Here is a 22,717-nt window from a genome sequence, read left to right as displayed (position 1 = left end):
AGTGTTTGCTTATGCGGACGATGTTGCTGTTGCAGTAAAGGGTAAACATTCTAATATACTAAAAGAACTCTTACAAAACGCTTTAAATAAGCTCATCAGATGGGCAAATCGGTTAGTACTAGGCGTTAGCCCACAAAAAACTGACCTTGTCCTCTTCACAATGAAATACAAAGTCCCACTCATTGGCCCTCGCCTCATAAACGGTTTACTACTTAAATTTTCCGAACAAGCAAAATACTTGGGTCTCATTTTGGATAAGAAATTAAGTTGGAAACCTAATATTAAAGACAAAATAAACAAGGCCACAGTAGCCCTGTTCTCCTGTAGAAATTCCATTAGTAATAAACGGGGTTTACAGACCCGCATTAAACACTGGCTATATATCTCGATATGGTGCTAGCGATATGGTGTACGGCGCTAAATATAGCGACAAATCGCGATAAACTCAGCAAAGTCCAACGAACCGAACAGCCTGCCTGTGTATGGGAGTAGCACTTCGCTCTACCCCCCTCCGCCTCACTTGATGTTCTGTCTCATCTTATACCGCTGGACATTTTCAGCAAGACTGGACATTTTTTTAAATTTTTGAGTAAATGTCGGAAACAATATTTTCTATGAGATAAAAATATTTTGAAGACAATATTTTAAATTTTTTAAAAATATATTTGAGTCGAAAGTAAATTTTTACGAACTTTTGATACTTTTTTTTAGGTTTTTATTTTGTGTAAGAAAACTTTCAATTCGATTTTCTCAAAATTGTACTAGATGTTAAAAACGTTATTTTTCGTTGCACAAAATTATTTTTGAGACAAAATCATTTATACAATTTAGTTCAAGTCTCCAGCGTTTTTGGTTCATAAAATATTTTATGTTAGGCAAAATTTTCAAATTGAAACTTCAAGGTCATGAGAGTCGAAATAATAGATTTTTAGACAGATGTCTGTACTAACGTACGGACGTACGACGTTTTTTTCGTCGTCCATAGATCAAGAACCAGAAGAGATATCGACTTCAAATAAATGTTGTTACACAGATAACAATGCAGAAAGATTCAAAAGAGGCTCTCAAGAAAATTGAGTGTTTTTTTTTTGCCATAGCAGTTTAAAAAAAAGATAAAAATTTTGGTTAACCTTAAATATCTTACGATCCAAAAACGCTAGAGACTTGAACTAAATTTTATATAGTATGAATATTATAACGTGATACCAAACAAGAACACACTGGTTTTGAAAAAAATCCATTTACCGGTTTTTTTATAAATCAAAAAAAACTGATGAAAAGAAAGCATATTCTCAGATGTGCGAAAGAATGAAGAGACTTCCATAAAAGAAATGCTGCAACTTATACTTAAAAGAATTGATAAGCAGGATTTGAATATCAAACTGCTAAGCAAAAAAGTCGCTCTTAAAAAAATTAAATTATGGAATGCAAACGGTCTTATACAACATTCATCCGAATTAAAAATCTTTTTAGAGCAAGGCAAGAGGTGGATCGGCGATTCTTATAAAAGAAAGCTTAAAACATTACGAAGTAAATAAGTTTACGTGAAAATTTGCAAGTAACAACTATTAGTATTGGTATGAAAAAGAAAGAGTTTAAGATAACACCTATTTACTGCCCACCAAGGCGCTCCCCGACAGAAGATGACTATTCAGATCTATTTAATCTTCTTGGGCATAACTTTCTTGTTGGTGGAGACTTCAATACATGCATTGGGGCTCAAGACTTAAATCAACAAAAGGCAAAAGACTTTTCCAAGCACGATGTAAAATCAATTGCGGTTTCTATTCCTCCAGGTCGCCAACTTACTGGCCTTCCGATACTAACAAAATACCAGCGTGACTTTTTCGTAGCTAAAGGAATCACACCAAATCACATTAGTGTCGAAGGTAATTATGACCTGTCATCAGTTCATACTCCAGTGATTCTATCACTTAGTGAATCGGAATCGGAAGTACTAGAAAATAGTAATCCAAAGAAAACAAACTGGAATGATTTAAGGGAAAGGCTTTTAAGTTTAATAAATTTAAGATCTCCCATGGATACAATCGAGCAAATTGACCATGAAGAGGAACAATTTATTGCCGATGTGCAACAGGCCGCTGAAGAAAGTACTCCAACATTTTCTAATAGAAGACAAAATGAAATAAAATATCCTTCAGAGATAGAGAGTTGATGATAGAGATAAGAAGAGCTCGAAGAAAATGGCAAAATTTTAGATTTCCAGATGATAAAACAACGTTTAACCGTAGCAACAATCTTAAAAAACAAATTTACAAATTCAAAAATGATTCACTCAGTACATTCCTAAGGAATTTAACGACTGATGCTTCAACCGATTTTTCGCTATGGAAAGCAGCCAAGCGCCTGAAAAGACCGCAGTTACAAAACTCACAGTTACAAAAATGATTCACTCAGTACATTCCTAAGGAATTTAACGACTTATGCTTCAACCGATTTTTTAGTTACAAAACTCGCCCTTGAAATCTCAAGATGGGAAATGGATCGGTAAAGAAAAAGCTAACCTTTTCGCTGAACATCTTGCGAATGTTTTTAAGCAATACTCATCAAACGCGGCTGAAAATAACTTACAGTTTGTTGGTAAGATAGATGAAAGTGAAATAGCAATTATAAGTCTTAAAGAATAAAAAAGTATGTGTTTACATCAACTACCAAATAAAAAACCACCAGGTTACGATCTAATTACTGCCTTCATAAAACTCCAATATATAATAAATGCATGCCTTAAGCACCGGTATGTCCCGCACCATTGGAAAATTGCTGAAGTAATTGTCATACCAAAGCAAGGTAAACCACCTACAGAAATGACGGCTTACAGACCAATATCGCTTATACCAGTTATGGCAAAAGTTTTTAAAAAACTGCTTTTGAAGAGACTTAGAAAAATCATAGAAGAAAGAAGGTTAATACCAAACCATCAGTTTGGCTTAAGAAATAAACATTCCACGATAGACCAAGTTCATAGAATATCGGATGTAATAGAAAAAGCATTAGAAGACAAACAAGTATGTTCAGCTATTTTCTTAGATGTTGCTCAAGCCTTTGACGAGGATTGGCATGAGGGACTTGAGTTCAAACTGCAAAGGGATCTTCCCAGGCAGTACTTTAAAATATTACAATCGTACATCTCAGACCGATTGTTTAGAGTAAGGTACGATCAAGAATACTCGGAATTGAAGAAAATAGAAGCCGGTGTACCACGAGGAAGTGTCCTAGGTCCTACCCTGTATTTACTATACACTAGGGATATTCTAGTTGGTAATCACACCATAATGGCTACTTTTGCAGATAATACCGCAATTTTGGTACCCGACAAATGTGTCTCTAAGGCAGCAGTAAAACCACAAAATGGCGTCGACACAGTGAGACCTTGGACCGAAAAATTGCGTATCAAACTCAATGAAACAAAATCTTCACATATAAACCTTACAAATAAAAAGATAAAAAATATTCCAATAATTATTAATAATCAAGCTGTACCTTACGCCAATACGGCCAAATACCTTGGAATTACTTTGGATGCAAAGCTTAAGTGGAAAAGCACATCAAAAAGAAAAGAGAAGAACTAAACTTAAAATATCGAAAAATGTACTGGATGCTTGGTAACAACTCTGATTTATCAATTGAAAACAAAATAATGCCGTATAATCAAGTACTAAAGGCTGTACAAAGAAAACAAATACCGAAATCATCCAAAAATTCCAAAACAAAGTCCTTCGTGGAATAGTTAATGCACCTTTGGTACATAAGAAATACCGATCTACATCGTGACTTACAAATAGAAATGGTTACAGAAGTTGTTAAAAAATACGCTGTATCGCACAACCAGAGACTGCAAAGTCATACTAATTCTGAAATGGAGTCCGTCTTGAATATAAGAAACCATGTTCGGAGATTAAGAAGAACCAAGCCTCATGGTCATGAGCTTATGGTATAAAAAAAACATGGGAAAGCATACAAATTTAAAACTCCCCCCAAAGTGATTGTACAAAGTTAAGAAAGAAAAATCGGAAGTCGATCCTTCAAGATTGGTCCTGATGAAGAGGTGGTTTTAGTGGTTAAGAGTCTCACACTACTTGGTGTCAAATACTGCCAAGTGTCTTTTGAAGATTTCCTCCTGTCAAAAAAAAAAAAACTGAACAAAATTTGTCACCTCAAAAATTTTACGAATACAAAATGATTTTATTTAAAAAAAAAAGTTTGTGTAGCGAAAAATTACGTTTTTAACATCTGGGAAAATTTTAAGAAAAATGTTTACAAAAAATAAAAAAAATTAATAAAAGTGGGTAAAAATTGATTTTCGACTTAAATATCTTTTTAAAACTTTGAAGTTTATGCTTAAAACTACTTTTATTTTTTAAAAAATAGTGTTGTCAATAATTAGTAAGACTAGAAAAATAAAATTGACAGTTTTTTTACAAAAAATAAAAACTTAAAAGAAAATTTAACAAAAGTTGGTTAAAATAGATTTTTGACTCAAATATCTTTTCAAAAATTTAAGATTATGATTATGACTACTACTACTACTACTATTGCTACTCTAAAAATGCTTTTTAATTGTTTTTAAAACTAAGTTTTGGAAAATATGGTTCACTATTACATTTAACTTCGGTCCAATTTCTGAAGTGTAGACAAAATAACGTCGAAGAATTTCCTAAGAGAGTATCATGCATAGGCTTACGAGTATTTGAACAAGTTTTACAGTTTGGAGATTTTTCAATAGCAATATGAACAGCCTTTGCTGATTAAAACAAGGAACTCTTCAACCCTGTCCCTCTATGTCCATAGAAACGACAAATAGAAAAAGATGTGAAATAAATATTATTAGAGCGGTAAATACAAAAAAAGGAAATTTTGTAAATCCAGTATCCAACCGAGAGGAAGGAAACTATTAAAAAGGATTCCCAAAGGTTTGTAATAAATTTCACAACTCCTGCAAACATCTTAACACGAAAAGTAAACCATTCAAACGCAAGGAATTTCCACCCACCACCACCGCAACAAATCATTTCTTGTGAAAAATCCCGACGACGACGATGAGACGAGGATATACCACGAAGTGTGCTGTAATGGTCGGCGGCGGTGGAAGTGGCGGTGGTGGTAGCGGAAACCTAGAGTCGTAGAAGAAGCTTAACCACTATTTCACCCCTACTTATATCTTAGAGAGTTTTCGCAAAAGCAGCAGCAATATACCGACACTTGTACTCTCACAGCCAGATACATACGAGTATATCGCAGTTCGTAGCCACAACAACATGGAGTAGATTATGCCAAAAAATCTAGGATTGCAAGGATAAGATTAGTTGAGAAATCGTTTGTAGGGGGGTTGTGCTAGGGTTGCGAATAGCGCACTCTGTCTCGTATATAAGTTCTTGCTACATATTGCCGGATGGAGAAATATCCCATCATCGTCCCTTTACCATCTGCCATTTCGATGGCAGCGGGTGGTTTGATCCTTTTTCTAGTATACAGTTCTGTGGAACATAATTTATCCGAATACAAATCCTTATTGGAGTTACCATCCAGAAGGGCCAATTATACGCTAGCATAGTGCCACTACAATCACAGAAGATGTAATCATTTCCGCCACTTCAACCTCTTAAATGTAATTAAAAATCATTTTTATAATCCTTGAGCGCAAATATTTACCGATTCAATGAATTAGCTATACCTCTAGTCTATAAACATTCTCCACGGATTCGTTAATATCAAGATTGTAGACCAACTTGGTGTAGCGCTGCCGTTGGGATGGTGATGTGGTGGAGGCGGTAGTTATGAGGGCAAATGTTAAGAGTGCAAAAGCCTTTGCAGAGGTTTTCTTTGTAATTCTTTTTTATTCGTCGTCATCGTCGTCGGTCGTTTCTCTGATGAATGAAATTTTTAAGAATAACTTTTAAATGACAATGGCAAACAAAAAGCAAGATCTAGATGTTGAAGTTTGAAGTATGGTGGTTAACCTACATAAACCGCCACCGGGAGAAACATATTTTTGTCAGAATTTAGAACCAATCTAAAGAGCGACTTCAAAAATAGACATCTACATAAATACACAAGTATTGCTGGAGTATTGACCCTTTATAGGAATTTCCCTAGAGCCAAAACTGTTGAACTGATTCTCTCTAAAGTGGTTTGCAGATAATGAAATTAAATTGGTACCTATTGCCATCAGCTTTTGTGAAAAGCATTAACTGTTTATAGACTTATAGATAGGAAAATACACATAGAATCAAGTTTGAGTTGAGTGTCAAGTTGTCAAATGGCCTTCCAGTCAATCACTTTGTCAGAATACGATTTGCAGATTTTAAATCCATTTGGGTCCACGATCAAACAAAATCCACACTCGTTTCAAAATAAGATCTGCCGAAAATGTTGCCTGTATACGTAAGAGTGTCCAGGCGAACTAGTTGCTTGGTCCTGCATTTGTACGAATTTCAACCAAATTGACCGAATTTTTATTTTTATTTTTAAAAACCTCGCATATACAAATTTCGAATTACGAAATTACCTATTTATTGAAATTTCCAACTATTTACTGTCCAATTCCAGCCGCTGCTAATATAAGAATAAGTGTACAGATGTCATATGGATTTAGCAAATTGCTTATTGAGATAAAGGAACCATTCCGTGATTTTAGCTTTATAATAAATAAATAAGGTGGCGCAACCTATGGCCTATTGACTTACAACTCTCAACCATTCCTGACAAGTAAAGTTGTCAGAGCTAATTTGAAAAAGCACTTTTCTTATGACAAGAATTACCTACTCTTGGAGGATTTATGAATTCCTCGCAAGAGGCAGTTCCAGTAAAAACTTTTTTTTATTATTATTTAGGTGGTGCAGGCAGTAATTAAACCCAAGACCTCTTGCGTGACAGCACTACACACTTTTTAACTTCCCATAATAAATTGAAAATTTTGACATTTGTCGACGTTTCAAGCACCCTAGAGTCGAAATAAAATATATTTAGAAAGACGTCTGTGTGTCCGAACGTTTTCGTTGTGCATAGCTCAAAAACCAGTAGAGATATCGACTTCAAAAAAAAAAAATTTAATACAGAAAATAATGCAGAAAGATGCAGACAGGCCTCTCAAGAAGATTGCTTGGGTGGTTTTTTTACCATAGCAGTTTAAAAAAAGGTGAAAATGTTAGTTGACACTAAAAATCTCACGAGGCAAAATTGCTAGAGGCTCAAATTAAATTATATGTTATATATTGTAACATCATACGAAACACGGATATTTTTTGAAAAAAAAATCGAATTAACGGCTTTTTTTTATAAATCAAAAATACTGAAAAAAAATTCTCACCTCGAAAATTTTAAGAATAAAAAATGATTCCATCTCCAAAACAATTTTGTGCAACGAAGAATAATGTTTTTGTAATCTAATAAAATTTTGAGAAAAATCGAATAAACAGTTTTTTTTATAAAAAAAAACCTAAACAAAAATGAATAAAAGTTGGTAAAAATTGATTTTCTTTTTGATATTGGCTTTAATTTATTTTTATCTTTCAAGGCATATTGTTGTCAACATTCAGTAATATTTTGAAAAAAATCGATTTGACAGTTTTCTTACCAAAAATAAAGACCTAAAAAAAAAAATTAATAAAAGTTGTTAAAAATTGATTTTCGACTCAAATATCTTTTCAAAAATTTGAAATTTTGGCTTCAAACTAATTTTATCTTATAAGAAATATTGTTTTCAACATTCGATAGAATTTTGAAAAAAATCGAATTGACAGTTTTTTTTTTACAAAAAATACTAAAACTTGGTAAAAATTTACTTTCGACTCAAATAGCTTTTCAAAAATTAAAAATCAAACTTATTTTATTTCACAGAAAATATTGTTTTCGATATTCAGTAATTTTTATATAAAAATCCAACAGTCCGTTTTTTCATAAAAAAATAAATCTACAAAAATAGTACGCCAATTTGGTAAAATATGATACGAGTGCATATAGACAAACTTTTAAGCAAGACAAATCGACAGACGGGATGGGAAGTTATCAGTGTGGGTCGCATCCCAGCCTCTTTTTAGAAGTTTTTTTTATCGCTAACCATGTACCGTTGCAATGACGTGGTTAGTTGATATTTCGCAGCAATATGATCTAACCTTTAATTGAAGATTGTGAGGTGTCAATCCTGGCAAATCTAGAGAGTTTAAAAATTGCGGTGGATAATTACTACTTCATCTTGGTTAGTTGCTGAATCATCTGATTTATATATCCTCGAATCGCCTGTAATTTGTTCTTGAATTTTGAAATTCAAATCACTTACATCAATGTTTTTTTGTAGCCAATATAGCTAGTTAGCTCAACCAATCATGGTTTCTATACATTTGAGAAACACCTGGAAACACCCTCTGAATAAGTTCATCTTTTGGTTGCGTTTACTGACAAAAACTTTGAGAAAAGTTATTTGCAGCCAGTCAACATATCAACAAAGTTGCCATTACCAATGTCAATGAGTTGTTTAAAGAATATGTTTCCAGATTGGTCATTTTGCAATTCGACACGCATATTCTTGCTTAAATAAAGTAGCTTAACATGTTTCCACAAATTGGAGGACTTTAGACATGCATCGATTTCATCAGCTGGCGTTGATCGTGGAATCACTGGCAATATTTGACAAAAATCTCCTGCTATTAAAATCATTGCACCACCAAATATTATGTTATTGCTTCGTAGTTCTTTTAAGGTTCGCTCTAAAGCCTCCAAAGATTTGTTATGTGCCATCGAACATTCAGGCACGAGTACGATAACTTTGGCGCCGAGATATAATAACGGTTTTTGGTAGAGGGGCTTAATACAAGCATTTTTTACTATGGGAGGGGGGGGTCTATCTCCCCCCGTTTAGGCGGTAGTGGCAATTTAAAAAAACATGTACTTTAAATGGAAAAAAAATAATTAAAAAATAACGGTAATACTTACAATTAAGTATTATACCTTTTTTTAAAGCCAACACTTGTGTCTAGTAGCTTGTTTTTAAATCAAGTCAAAACTATGCATAGTTTGCGAAAAACACTGTTTTAAACTCAAAATTTGGTAAAAAAGAAGTTCAAAATATGGTTTAGAGTGTAATATTTCAAAACTTTTAGATTATCTACAATTTTTTTTTTAGAATACATTGCCCTTATTTATTTTTGATCGAAAACTGAAAACTAGATGATTTTATGTCTTTTAGTTTTTGAGAAAATTGAAAATAACCACAACTACTATTTTAATTTAATTCTTTTTTTTTGCTTCAAAAATCTTATTTTGATAGTAACAATGGTAGGTGCAAGTTTGGTTGTATGCAACAGTGGGTTGTATGCAACCCCCCTGCTTGGGCTCACTATAGGATTTGGGGTGGGTGCAAGTTGGAGTGCGTGCAAAGTGAGGAGGGAGCAAGGTTCGGTGAGTGCAAGATGAGGTGCATTCAAAGTTTTTTTTTGCATTTAAATAAGCTGAATTAAAAAATAATTGATATTATATACATAAACATATGTACATATATGTCATGTCCATTTCAATCTCTTTTTTTCTAAATATACCGTTAGGTACTTGACAAAAACTTTAACATTTAATATATTTGAGCATAAAAATGTATTGCATTATAAAAAAATTTGCATTACCTTTACAACAACACAACGGAAGCAAATTCTCGTAGTTTCTTAACATGCACATATGTTTATGTCATACATAAATATGCATATAACTATGTACACACATATAATGCAGCCATAGTAAAAAGTATGTACCTATATAGTTAGATCATAAATAACAAGAGGAAGCATTTGATGTTTAACAGTTTTTTTTAACAAGTTTGTTGCAGGTTATTGTTTACCAAAGCCATTCTCCATTTAACGTTTGAATAAGTCGGATTCCCTTTTTAAAAATGGCGGCTAAACATCCACTTCTTCACCCAAAATTAAATAATTTTTCGATTTTTTGTTCGTTTGGGGATTTGGTATCAACAAACGAAAAAAGTTTCGCGTTTTTGGAAGAAATCGGGTTAATTCCCTCCAAAACGTCTACTCCACCTCTGTGTTGTGATATTTTAATGACCGTGGAAAATTCAAAAAGATCAAAGTTCGGTTGGTTTTGGCGATGTTCAAAAAAGGGCTCAAAAAGAAAAGGTGACAAAACTTGTAGAAATACAATCAACCCATCAATAGGAACATTTTTCCATGGCCCTCAATGTCGGCTAGAGATAAATGAAGTGCTTGCTATAATTATCTCTTTTGTGATTAAAATGCCTGTAAACATGGTTTTCCAGGTAATTAATTAAATCTTAAGCTACAATTTAAGGATTTTGTTTTAAATATTTTCGTAAATTCTCAAATTAGCAATTAATCGCTTGGCGAAATCACGACAATAAAGATAAATTAAGTAAATCTACCATCATAGATTACTATAATTATTGTCGGGAAATAGCCGAAATAATATCCTCCCATATTGATATTAATATTGGCGGTGAAGAAAAAACGGTTCAAATCGATGAAACATTTTTAACGAAAAGAAAATACCACAAAGGCCGTGTCACAGAACAGATGACAATTGTAGTGTTGGGGCTATATTGCAAAGAAGATAAAGTCGGACGTTTCTTTAAAGTCAATTCCAAATGTAGGGAAGATTTGTGGCCTTATATTCATAAATATGTTAACCCCAATACAAGTCGTATCTGTACCGACAGCGCACGCCAATACATAGGTGTTGAAAAATTATTCTCCAGTTCTACTAGTCATGGCGTAACAAACCACAGCAAAGGCGAATATGTCGACAAAGCCGATAAGACTAACACAATAAACGATCTAGAAAATCAAAATAAACTTCTGAAAAAAACAATTTTATGCCGCAAAACCACACTCCACATCCATCAATATATGGCACTTTTCTTTTATAGAAAATATTGCCTTGAAAAAAAATATAAAGACGATTTGGGATCCCAAATAATGGAATTCTTACTAGATATGAAAAAAGTTTACCCATGTTTGGTTAATGGACAAGAAAGTGTAGGTCTGCAACTAAAGCACTTCGACCCTCCCGACGTTTGCAGTGAACACCTAGAAGATGTGTTACCGCCAAAACAACCACGGCTCTTGACCATCAATGACGAACTTAACGAACTCCACAGTGACACTAGTACGGACGATGAATTCATTGACGAGACTTACATACCTTCAACACATTGAAAATTAACGTGACTATTTTTCAATAACTCCTGACTTACTTAAAAACTAACTGACTGGGACGCGGAATGCAATGCAATTCTACCTCCTCGTGGTGCATTCTGGGTTATGCTAAATGAATTGCTTTACTTGACTCACAAAATGACCTAATCTTTAACAATTATCCTGAAAGTAAATACCAAAAAAACTCTTTAAAAAGTAGTTTTAAAAACCCCAAAACCAAAATAAAACAACAATCACATATGTAGGTATATACGAAATTTCTAATGCAAACAGTAAGATGGTTGCAACCCCCCTGCTTGGGCTCACTATAGGATTTGGGGTGGGTGCGAGTTAGGGTGGGTGCAAGGTGGAGAGGGTGAAAGGTTCGGTGAGTGCATGCAAAATTTCATATGCATCTAAATAAACTGGATATAAAAAAAGTAATTTAATTGAAATATTTTGTTTTGGTAATTTTCAATTTTCTCAAAAACTAGAAGACATAGAAACATCTAGTTTTCAGTTTTCGTTAAAAAATAAATAAGGGCAATGTATTCTAAAAAAAAAATTGTAGATAATCTAAAAGTTTCGAAATATTACACTCTAAACCATATTTTTAACTTTTTTTTTGACCAAATTTTGAGTTTAAAACAGTGTTTTTCGCAAACTATGCATAGTTTTGACTTGATTTAAAAACAAGCTACTAGACACAAGTGTTGGCTTTAAAAAAAGGTATAATACTTAATTGTAAGTATTACCGTTATTTTTTAATTATTTTTTTTCCATTTAAAGTACATGTTTTTTTAAATTGCCCCTACCGCCTAAACGGGGGGAGATAGACCCCCCCCTCCCATAGTAAAAAATGCTTGTATTAAGCCCCTCTACCAAAAACCGTTATTATATCTCGGCGCCAAAGTTATCGTACTCTCCCCAACATTCATCCTAAAACAATCAATTTACATTGCTGCAAAACCTTTGACATTTCAGAGTTCTTCGAAGTGTTGCAGGTTGGAGTTTCATTGCTTTGCATATTTAATGGAAATTTTATTGCTGAATGGGCTGTTCGAAAACCTCAATTGAAATCAACGCTTTATTGCAAATTTCTTCACTGATTTGTATATTTGGATTTCCCATTCTATTAAAAAAAAAAATGTTTTTATACCAAACACTATAAAATAAAATAAATACGCAATACGGTATAAATTTATGGATTGTCAGAGATCAAACTTAAATAATATTTGATCTTAAAAATTATATATTTAGTTGTAACTATCAATAAACATATTAACTTAGATGATGGACAATTTTGTTCGCTAAAATAATTATGAATAACTGCTATAATACATACCTTGAAAATCGGTCTGAAATTTTCCGAACTACATTTGTTGCCATTTGAAAACAATTGTTATGGTTTTGGATATGTGTCAAAAGTGTAAGGAATCTGTTCCTTCTGTTCCTGAAACCAATGAGTACAATGGCTCTGGTGGTGGATACAATGGTATCAATTTCACTTTATCATTTGCGCAACACAATCCATAAGCTTTGTGTTTGTATTTCAATGCCTAACGGTGTGAGCAAACCGAGTTCTTAGAACCAATAACAACACATTGCTAGTACTGTATTCCTCAACATCATAACTGAAAGCAGCTCGATTCAAACTTGAGCGATCATTAGTTGAATGTCGCGCTCGAGCTTCACGCGTTTCTGATATCCGAATTCTTTCACGTTCTTGTCTAATACGATTAGATCCATAATAAGCTTGTTTTGATGCAGTTCGGGTTCTTCTATACCTAAATTTCTTTCTCTTATAGGAGGCATATCAAATATAAACTATATAACTAAACAAACACTAACACTCTTCACAAAACACGCATACCGATTTGTTTCAGACAAAAGCAAACTCAGTGGATAAGGTAACAGAGAATCCAAGAAAAACAACAGTAAATCAACATCAAAACGTTTTTCTTTTTAATTTGATATGATAAGTCAAATTCTTTAGGCCGACTACGTTTTAGTTAGAAAATTTGTCTTGTCCTTTTTTTCTTATTCTAAGTTTTTTTTTAATTATATATTAAATTTTTGTTTTTATTTTTTTATTTTTTTTTGTTTGTGCCACCATACTAAAACTAAACCCTTCAACTTTAAAACAAGTTTGTAATCCGGCAAAGGCTTGAAACCCCATCCCGACTACCCACTATCAAGTGCCGATTGAAGCCACCAAAACTAGTTCTCCTGCTTTACCCTATCAGTTCGGTCCCGTTCGGACACAGCCCTACTGAACCGAAAGAGATCTGCTCCAGCTTGTGCCATGACGACGTCCCGATTGTACAGGAGTCACCTATGCACGGTTCGTCGTCTGACGTGGTAGATTAGCGGAACTGCCAATCTATCCTGAATCAGACCACATCTGTCTAAAAAGAGGAATGCCTTTGGTGAAATGAAGCCGAAATGAAATTGTCAATTCTGTTGATTTGAGCCCCCTTGTATAGGACCTCGTTGGAATAGTAATGCACGTAAGAAGATTCGGCTGTATGATATAAAGTGGTACAGCGTCGTTAACACCACTGAAACTTCTCCATCATCGGCCGTATTTTCAGTCCCCAGTCGTCGCAATATCGCTGAGTCTTGTCAAAATCACGCTGAAAGAGAATTATAATAATATCAACTTTTCAGGCCGTTCTGTACGCACAAGTTCGTCGGCATGCGCAATTGCCTCTGTAAGACACCTATTAGATCGCTGGTGTAAATGCTGAAGAGAATCGGCAATTCACCGCTCCCTGTCAAGACCATTTTTGATAAGGAATGTTGTTCTAGAAGTTACATTGGCACATTTGACAACAAACTTTCTACCGTTAAGAATATCATTAAGTATATACAACAGATGCTATAAGAATATAAGGCATTTATCAAGTAAGATCATGGCCATTCGTAAAAAAAGAGGCTGGGTTGCGACCCACAGTGATAGCTTCCCATACCGTCTGTCGATTTGTTTTGCTTAAAACTTTGTAGGTTATGTTAAAAAAGTTGTCAGTTGAATTATAAATTAAAATTACAATTTTAAACTACCAACAATATTTATAAAAATTTTAAAAGAATTTCTTAGGAAAAATTATTTCTTATATAAATATATACAAATTGGATGAATGAAATTAATTTTAAGCCAATGTTTTTTATTGTTCACGAGATATCGAGATCTGAATATCAATTTTTACCAAATTTGTGTACTAGTTTTTGTAGATTTTATTTTTTATAAAACATTTACTGAAGGTTGTAAACAATATTTCTTACGAGATAAAATAAGTTTGAAGCCATTATTTTTAATTTTTGAAAAGATGTGTGGGGCTTTAATTTTTTGTAAAAAAAAACTGTCTGTTTGATTTTTCACATATTTTTCGAATGTTAACAACGGTATTATTTCTAACAAGATAAAATTAGTTTGAAGATAATAGTATAAACTTTTGAAAAGATATTTAAGTCAAAAATAAATTTTTAATAAGTTTTATTAATTTTGTATACCATTTTTTTACAGTGAATTCGATTTTTCTCATAATGTTACCTAATGTGAACCAATAAGTTTGAAGCCAACATTGCAAATTTTTTAAAAGATATTTAAGTGGAATGTTGCGACACCCAATTTAATTTTAATTTAAGTCGAAAATCAATTTTTACCAACATTTGTTAAATTTTTTCAGGTTTTCAATTTGTTGGAAAAAACTATCAATTCAATATTTTTTAAAAAATAAAATTAGTTTAAAACTTATGTCACAATTATCTGAAAAGATATTTGAGTAAAAAATGAATTTTTACCAAATTTAGTTTTTATTTTTTTATACAAAAATCTGAATTTGATTTTTCTTAAAATTTTACCAGATGTTAAAAACGTTATTCTTCGTTGCATACAATTTTTTTGGAGATAAAATCGTCTTTTGTTCATAATATTTTCTAGCTGACAAATACTTTTTGTTCAGTTTTTGTTGATATATGAAAAAACCGTTAATTGGAATTTTTTTCAAAAATGTTTGGTGTTGCGTTAAAATACATAATATAAAATGTAATTCAAGTCTCTGGCGTTACTTAGGGTTACTCAAAATGTTCACCTTTTTTCAAATTGTTATGTTTAAAAAACCCCAAACTCAATTTTTAAATATTTTAAACTAACCGCCCTACCTACTTAATTTATGAGCTTAACTTTTACATGTTATTTGGCATTTGTAATATCTCATTTGTTACAAATTTAAATACAAATAATTATGAATTTTAAGCTTTATTCCTTTGTGTTAATTTTTGCTGTACATAAACTCTTAGATCATTTTGATCAAAGTCCTTCTCCTTGAAATCCCGGACCAGTAAATTTTTGTACCAGCTTAAACGTTTCTGTCTTCAGTTTTTAATAATCATTTCATTGTAATAAAGGATAACGGTAGTCGAAGATCTGCCATGAAGGTCACCATGTTTTCTTACAAATGGCATCCATGTAAAAAAGTATGGTGCCAACCTTGTCTTAAATAGTTTACAACAATGTAAAATGACAAAAAAAGTTAGCCACAGCAACGCTTAGCCGGGTCAGCCAGTTTTGATTATACATATTTCATCTCTCATAAACTTGTTTTTTTTTTCTTAAAGAAATAAATATAAAAAGCTCTGACTGAAATAACTTCTAGATGTATAATGACATAATTAGGAGCGACCTTCTTCTATCCAATTGCTGAAAATGTACCATTTTTCCCATTTTTGCCCACGTTCCTTTACAATATTTTCACGCATGTGTGATGATGATAAATGTTGCCAGTTAACCAAAAGGTAAATTGGGAGTCCCCAATTATAATAAATTTTAATTCGAAATAAAAGTTGAAAAAAAAAAACAAAACAACAAAAAATAAATAAAAAAAGCAATTTAAATTGATTCTTTTTTTTTAATAAAAATTAAGCCAAAGCAAGTCCTGGTAAGCTCTTTTCATTTGCAGCATTGCGGTATTGCACTTTTGCACTGAAAAATCATAATGATGTCCTGTATATGGTCTGTAGTTCTGTACTGTCGAGCTCCAGCAACTCTGGATCTGGACTTTTTTTGCTTCCTCAGAACAAAAACCAAAAAAAAACAACAACAAAAATTCTTTTTAAAAATATTTTCTCTTAATTTTTGCATTTTATTGTAACTGACATCAAATTTAATTTTATTTTTTTTTGCATTGCTTTCTTTATTATATAATTTTAATTGCTTCGAAAAATGTGAGCCACTGTTCTGTGGACTGTATCATATGAAAATTCACATACTTTTCGTTTTCGTACACACATAAACTCGTACACACTAAAGGCCTTATGGCTGGGGAACCGTTATTTAAAAAAAATTGAATCAATTTCCATATAAGTATACGAGTACAAGTATATGAGCTTGGGTTTGAGTTTGAGTAGAAAAATGTATATGTACGTACTTACCCTGCATATTATAAATCATCTTTAGATAGGTAGCATGGCGACGACGACGACGGACGAAGGCGATGGTGGTGGCAACGGTATGAAGGTTCCTATTTTATTTTTCTGTCTGCATGTCTCCATCGAAGACCACCGAAAGGACACAATGAAAAAGATGTATAATTAAAATTTATTTTAATATAAGAGAAAGCTTAATGTGGCTTATAAAAAAGGGGTGGGGATAAGCTAGCACTCCAGCAGCGCAGTGGGGACCGAGCGGGAGTAACCCAAAGCAACCTTACATTTATTTTATGATCTATCACAGTTTTACAAATGTCGGAAATCTATGTGACTCTGTCGGAAAAAACGCATTTTGGCAGAAAATTTTAATTAAACCAGAAAATTTTGTTATCTGCAAACGGAAGCTGATGGCGGTAGCAGCGGCACGGAGACGTTGGCGGCGGCGCGGCGGTGGCGTTGACGTTGCGATGGCGGAAGAGTATAGCGGAGGAGCATTACGAGTTAGAGTATACGTATAGTAGAGTTAAGAGCTATAAGAGGACCCCGTATACAAATTAGTACCTTGTAATGTTTCGCTTCCTGTATTTTACATATCGTTGGCTTTAGCTTGGCATATATCGCATAAGTAGGGGATTTTGCTGATGAAATGAATGGAAGAAATGAGAAGCAAATTAGATAGAATTTGCTGTGCAAGCGTGTATGAAGTTATTAGTGGTTTGACTTGGTTTTCATAAATATACACATATTTATAGGTATAATAGTACTCGACTCCTAAATACTTATGTTAGGCCAAGTTAGGTTATCTAGGTTTGTTCATCGTCGTCGTCGTTTGCCTCGCCCCCTATATAAACCTTTAAAATGCGGTGGGAGTGGAATGATCCTACATTTTGTTGACATTATGTGGAAAGAGCAATGGGCTTTTGAAATTTCTAATTCCACCAAATACCACTACTTCTCTATATGCAGAAGTAACCGCAGAATTGCAATTACCGTTTGTATTGTTGCTCTCTATGATACTTCAACAAATAAACCGATTTGTAGCTATTTGTGTGATTGATTTTGTGTTTACGTCGCAATGGGTATATAGAATAGAATCCATACGTTTAGTACTTAAATTTGCGAATTTAATTTACGTAAATAAAGGGTGTTTTTTTAGCTGTGTGATAATTTGGATGGTTTTCTTGGTGCAGGGTTTGACAGCTAAAAAGTTAAACTGGGTTGACGTTTCTGTTCAGAAAGGAGTTAATTCATAGGCTGAGGTAGCTCTACCATACTTGTCAGAAACAAGGAGCGTGGTCTTCTTTCAGAGCTATAATTAATAAAGGTAGATAGATAGATTTGATTTCATTATCTTTTTCCATGTGTATAATTTACATAGAGTACAATTTACTTATATATAATACAAAAATCGTTAAAGCATGGCTTTGCCGTCTGCTCGATTGACATTAATTAATTTACATATTAAAATGGAAATAGTTAATAAAAAAGAATTCAAAAGTGAAAATATTTTTGTTTGTACATTATAAATACATATATAAATATATACAACTTTGTGTTTATGATTTTTGTTTCTTCAAAATCCTCGTTCAAAATTTGTTTTCTATAAGAGATTGCCTTTATGTAATACCTATAGAGGCGGGTAACCTCTTCTTCGCAGTTCAGCATCGCTAGCACCTCCGTTTCTGTTTTCATGTCGCTGCCAAGAAAATTTCTTCATACCTCTTTTACAGAGTGCAAAAAACGTAACATTCTTCGCGATGTGGTATGAAGTTAAGTCTTACCAATTCTCCTCTCATTTTGAATATTGGTGATATAAATTGTTAACTGTTTTCAACCCGAAAATAATTTTTTTCACACAGGTTATGGTTCAGTATGATGTAGGTTGATCTATGAATTGAAGACGTCGGCATGTTGATACAGTCAACCCTATACTTTTCATCAACAATAGATACTAAGTCATAGAGGGCATCTTTTACTACTTTTTTGTCATTTATCTGATGGCTTAAATTCAGCTTAAAATCACAATAGTCTGCAAGCTCCATTAGTTTTTCATACCAAAGTCTCTTCTTCTGGATCGTATACAATGCTATTACGTTTTGCATTACCGAAACAGCTTTCAATTGTTGAAAGTATTGAAGTAAAATTTTAATTGCTATTTTAAATATTTTACTTCTAATCCTTAAAGAAACTTTCAGAGAAAAGGAAGTGTAAGCATTTTCACTTTAACGGAAATTTGAAGGATATTTGAAAATTCATGTTAGAAGTTTGTTATTGGTCTTAATTTGAAAGTGGTTTATTTATCCGTATTTGTTCATATATAAATGAATGAACGACATACAATCAAAAAATTATTAAATTCGGAAAAAAGCCACTTACTCAAATACAAACAAAGCTTATTTTTACTTTGTCTAAGGGATTATAGAAAAACGGATGGAATTGGACGAGAATACGTCACATATTCAACAAGGAGACCCATAACATGATTTCTATTTTCAACAATAATCGAAGACATTTTTCGCAAGCTTAAACTGACTAATAAGTTTAGAATAAACGGGGAAAAGACTGAGCAACTTACATTTGTAAATGATATCGTTGAAAGTAATTTTGGAACGTAAAACATATTTTGGACACAATACTCCCTGTCATGACTTGCGGATTACAATCAATTGGATTCACAAAAAATTCTCCTCCAACAAAACTCTCCATCTATCTCGGTCTCTAGCTTGATGTCTCAAGTTTCGACCTCCAAATTGGGTGAGCCCAATTTCCACTTGTGCGTGCCAACTGATACGCGGTCTTCCTCTATCCTATGGGTGTGGATTCGAAGTATTTCCGGGCCGTGACCCAGCTATCTTAGTCGTTAGATTTTAACACTCCTGGCTAAATCTACGTCGCTGCACAGCCCGTACAGCTCGTCGGTTCATCTTCTCCTCCACTCCCCTTCGATGCATACGGGATGACCGTAGGTCACACGAAGAACTTTTCTCTCGAAACGACCCAAAATCCTTTTATCCGCTTTTGTCATAGTCCATATTTCTGCACCGTATCGCAGGACGGGGATGATAAGGGTCTTATAAAGCGACCATCTGCCATATATCTTACAGATAAGTTGGTGAATGCTCCTAACCAACTAATCTCCGGCTTTATTAGACTCCAGCTTAGACATGGCAATCTTTACTACGTCTAAGTCGGGAGGACGGGATTGTTGGCTTTCGTCGTCTTTGATGAATGGATCATCATCCTGCCTGACAGCAGCATTCGGTTCGTCTTGGCCGTTATATCCTCAACATTGATTGCGGTTCCACTATGATGGTTCCAGTATAGTCTTTGCAGCTTTCAGTTCTAGGTTTAGGTACCTGTGAATTTCATTTCACTTGTTCATACAACTTTCGAACTTCATTCCCGCTTTTTAACCTCTCAACATCTTCGACCTCACGCTTCTCATGCCCTCTCTTTTTCCTTCTGAGAAGTCAGTGTTCCTCTCGCCTCTTCTGCTCATAGAGCTCATGGGCAGCTCTCGTCCTTTTATGCAGTGCCGCTTTGCGTGGCTGTTGCTTTGTTTGGCTGCATTTGAATGTCGGCATTCCTCATCAATCCAGGAGTTGTTTGTTGGTGGTGTCTTGAAACATCAGAGGCGGCTTCTCTCATTGCATCTTGACAATGTTGCCACTGGTTTTCGATACATTGTTATGGCGTCGGAGAAGGATTTGGCGATCTCTGGCAATTGTAGCCGCTCGACGTTGTACCTTCTCCCACCATCTCCCTGATTTGCCTTGTGTCTGGATATAGCCGACCACATGATATTGGTCCTAGTCGATGTAAGCTCCTCGGAAAGTTCGTACATCCATGATGCTGGAAGCGTGTCTGGAGTCAATCGAAATATGGTCAATCTGGTTGACGCTAGATTGATTTGAAGAACTCCAAGTTCCTTTGAGGATGTTGAGGTGTGGAATACGCGTACTAGCTACCATGAAGTTTCTCCCCTCACCAAAATCTATGAGCCTGAATCTTTTGTCGGTTTGTTGTCGTGCAGGCTGTTCTTTCCGATTATTTCACCAAAGATGTCTTCCCTTTCTAGCTTGGCATTAAAAGCGCCCAGGACAATTTAAGTATCGTAGCTTATATGTTTTGTCCAAGAGCTCGAAGAACATATCGTTGGTGTTGTCATCCTTCTCTTATGTAGGGCGTGTGCGCATATCAGGCTAATGTTGCCGAATTAAGCTTTGATGCGAATGGTCATGAAGCACTCGTTGATGCACCTATAACTCAAGAATTGTAGCCTAAGTCTGGCTCCATTGACAAAGCCGCATCCAAATAAGCGCTGTTGGTTTTCTCGGTAGCAGTCACCATAGTAAATGTCGCAGTTTTTCATCCTCTTTTTGCCTGGCCCATCCCTTCGTATTTTCTGGATGGCGGTGATGTCTGCTTTATAGTGGTCTAGGGCCTCCGCTAATTCTTCGGTGACTTAACATTTCACGTGCATATCCGAAGTTCGTTGTCCTTAATTCGTTTGTGTTGGTTGTCAACAGTAAATCCGTCCGTATCCGAGGCTTGTTGGTGCTTCGCAACTATGAAAGCTTTCACGTGGCAATTAAGTCACTCTGGCGGCACAACCCACAATCCTAAGTATAGCTCCAAGGAAAGGGAGCCGGATAAAACCGCTCCTTATAGGCCTGGGCTCCGAATAAGTCAAAAAAGCAATATAAGGTGTTCACTAAGGAATTCAACCTTACTGGAACTGTAGACGCCACTGTTGATTCGATCAAGGGCGGGAATTCTTCCGCTGCCGTCTAGATAAGGATAGTTGCTTTAGTGGTAACACCTTTCTTCCACGCTATCGTTTGCTGCCCCCAACAACTTTCCACTGGGGTTGGAACCCAATCTCCAGTTGAGGTACTAGGCACCCGATGTTCACCACGGTGAGGTGAGAGTAGGAGTTGATTGATAGAGGTGGGTTTTGAGAAAAACCTGTGGACGCTTGTGCCCTCTCGAATGCACATGTCGTGTTTGCTAGTTCTTCTATAACATAATTGTTTGCAACACCTAAGTCAATACAACGATTTTTTAATTCTTTTGCATTGTCAACTACTACTGATATTGCAAGTTAATGAGTAACAGCAAGATCGTACCAATTCTTAAAAGGGCTTTAACCACGTCTAAAGTAAATCAGGAGGATTCCGTTTTGTAAGTTATGATTAGATCGCCTTATAAGTTTGATCATATAGTCAGAATTAGACTTTAATGTTAAAAAATTGGGTGAAAGTCTGACGCAATTTTAAAAACAATAACTCGTTTGAAAAATTTTCTTTTCATGTTTTCCAACTATTAAAAACCTTGAATGTAGATACTTCATCTACAAATTTGTTATTAAAAAACTGTTAGTAATTATTGCAACTTTTACCATATTAATTTTAATATGAACGTGAAATTTTAGAGTATCTCATTAAATATCCAAGATTCATGAACTTCTTCGATGTTTGCAATACGCCAATTTTAAAGGTCTGCAAGGCCTTTCAATTTGTACCAAGTCATGAAGAAACTAATACGAGTCAGTAGTGTCCGTTTCAAAAAGTTAAAGATAAAACATATCGATATTTGATGAAAGCTGAAGAAATATATTTTGCACGTTAAAATAAGCTTCAGTTTTAAACTGCTCTAGATTCCTGAATTCACCACCTCAAAGTTATGGGTAACCATGGAACCGTTTTGTCCAAGATGTCGTATACTTGGTATTGCCCCTATTGCCCACTAAACTCATCTTCTTCGCTTCTAACTCTGTCGATATCATCGGCGTATCCGAGTAATTGGATGGACATTTGGAATAATGTTACCTTTAGTGTTGACGGGTGAATTTTGCACAATTATTTTCAGAACGACGCACGTTGAAAGAAGTCGTAGGACAGTGCATCGCGATACTTTCAGCTGGAGCAGCTTTTTTAGACTTCAGTTTCGATACAAATAGCTTTCTTCACTTCGTCGAGTTCGAGTAAGCGGAATTGTTGTTCTGCGTCACCTTGGTTAAGTGGTTCTATCTCTCTTACAGTGGAATTCGATTCGCCATCACCGTAAAATAATTTGGACTTCGGTTCTTCTACAATATTCCCCTGATCGTCCTT

The sequence above is a fragment of the Eupeodes corollae genome, chromosome 1, assembly GCF_945859685.1.
Source record: "Eupeodes corollae chromosome 1, idEupCoro1.1, whole genome shotgun sequence".
Taxonomy (NCBI): Eukaryota; Metazoa; Arthropoda; class Insecta; order Diptera; family Syrphidae; genus Eupeodes; species Eupeodes corollae.
The sequence above is the reverse complement of the archived record's forward strand: the minus strand, read 5'-3'. Positions refer to the sequence as shown.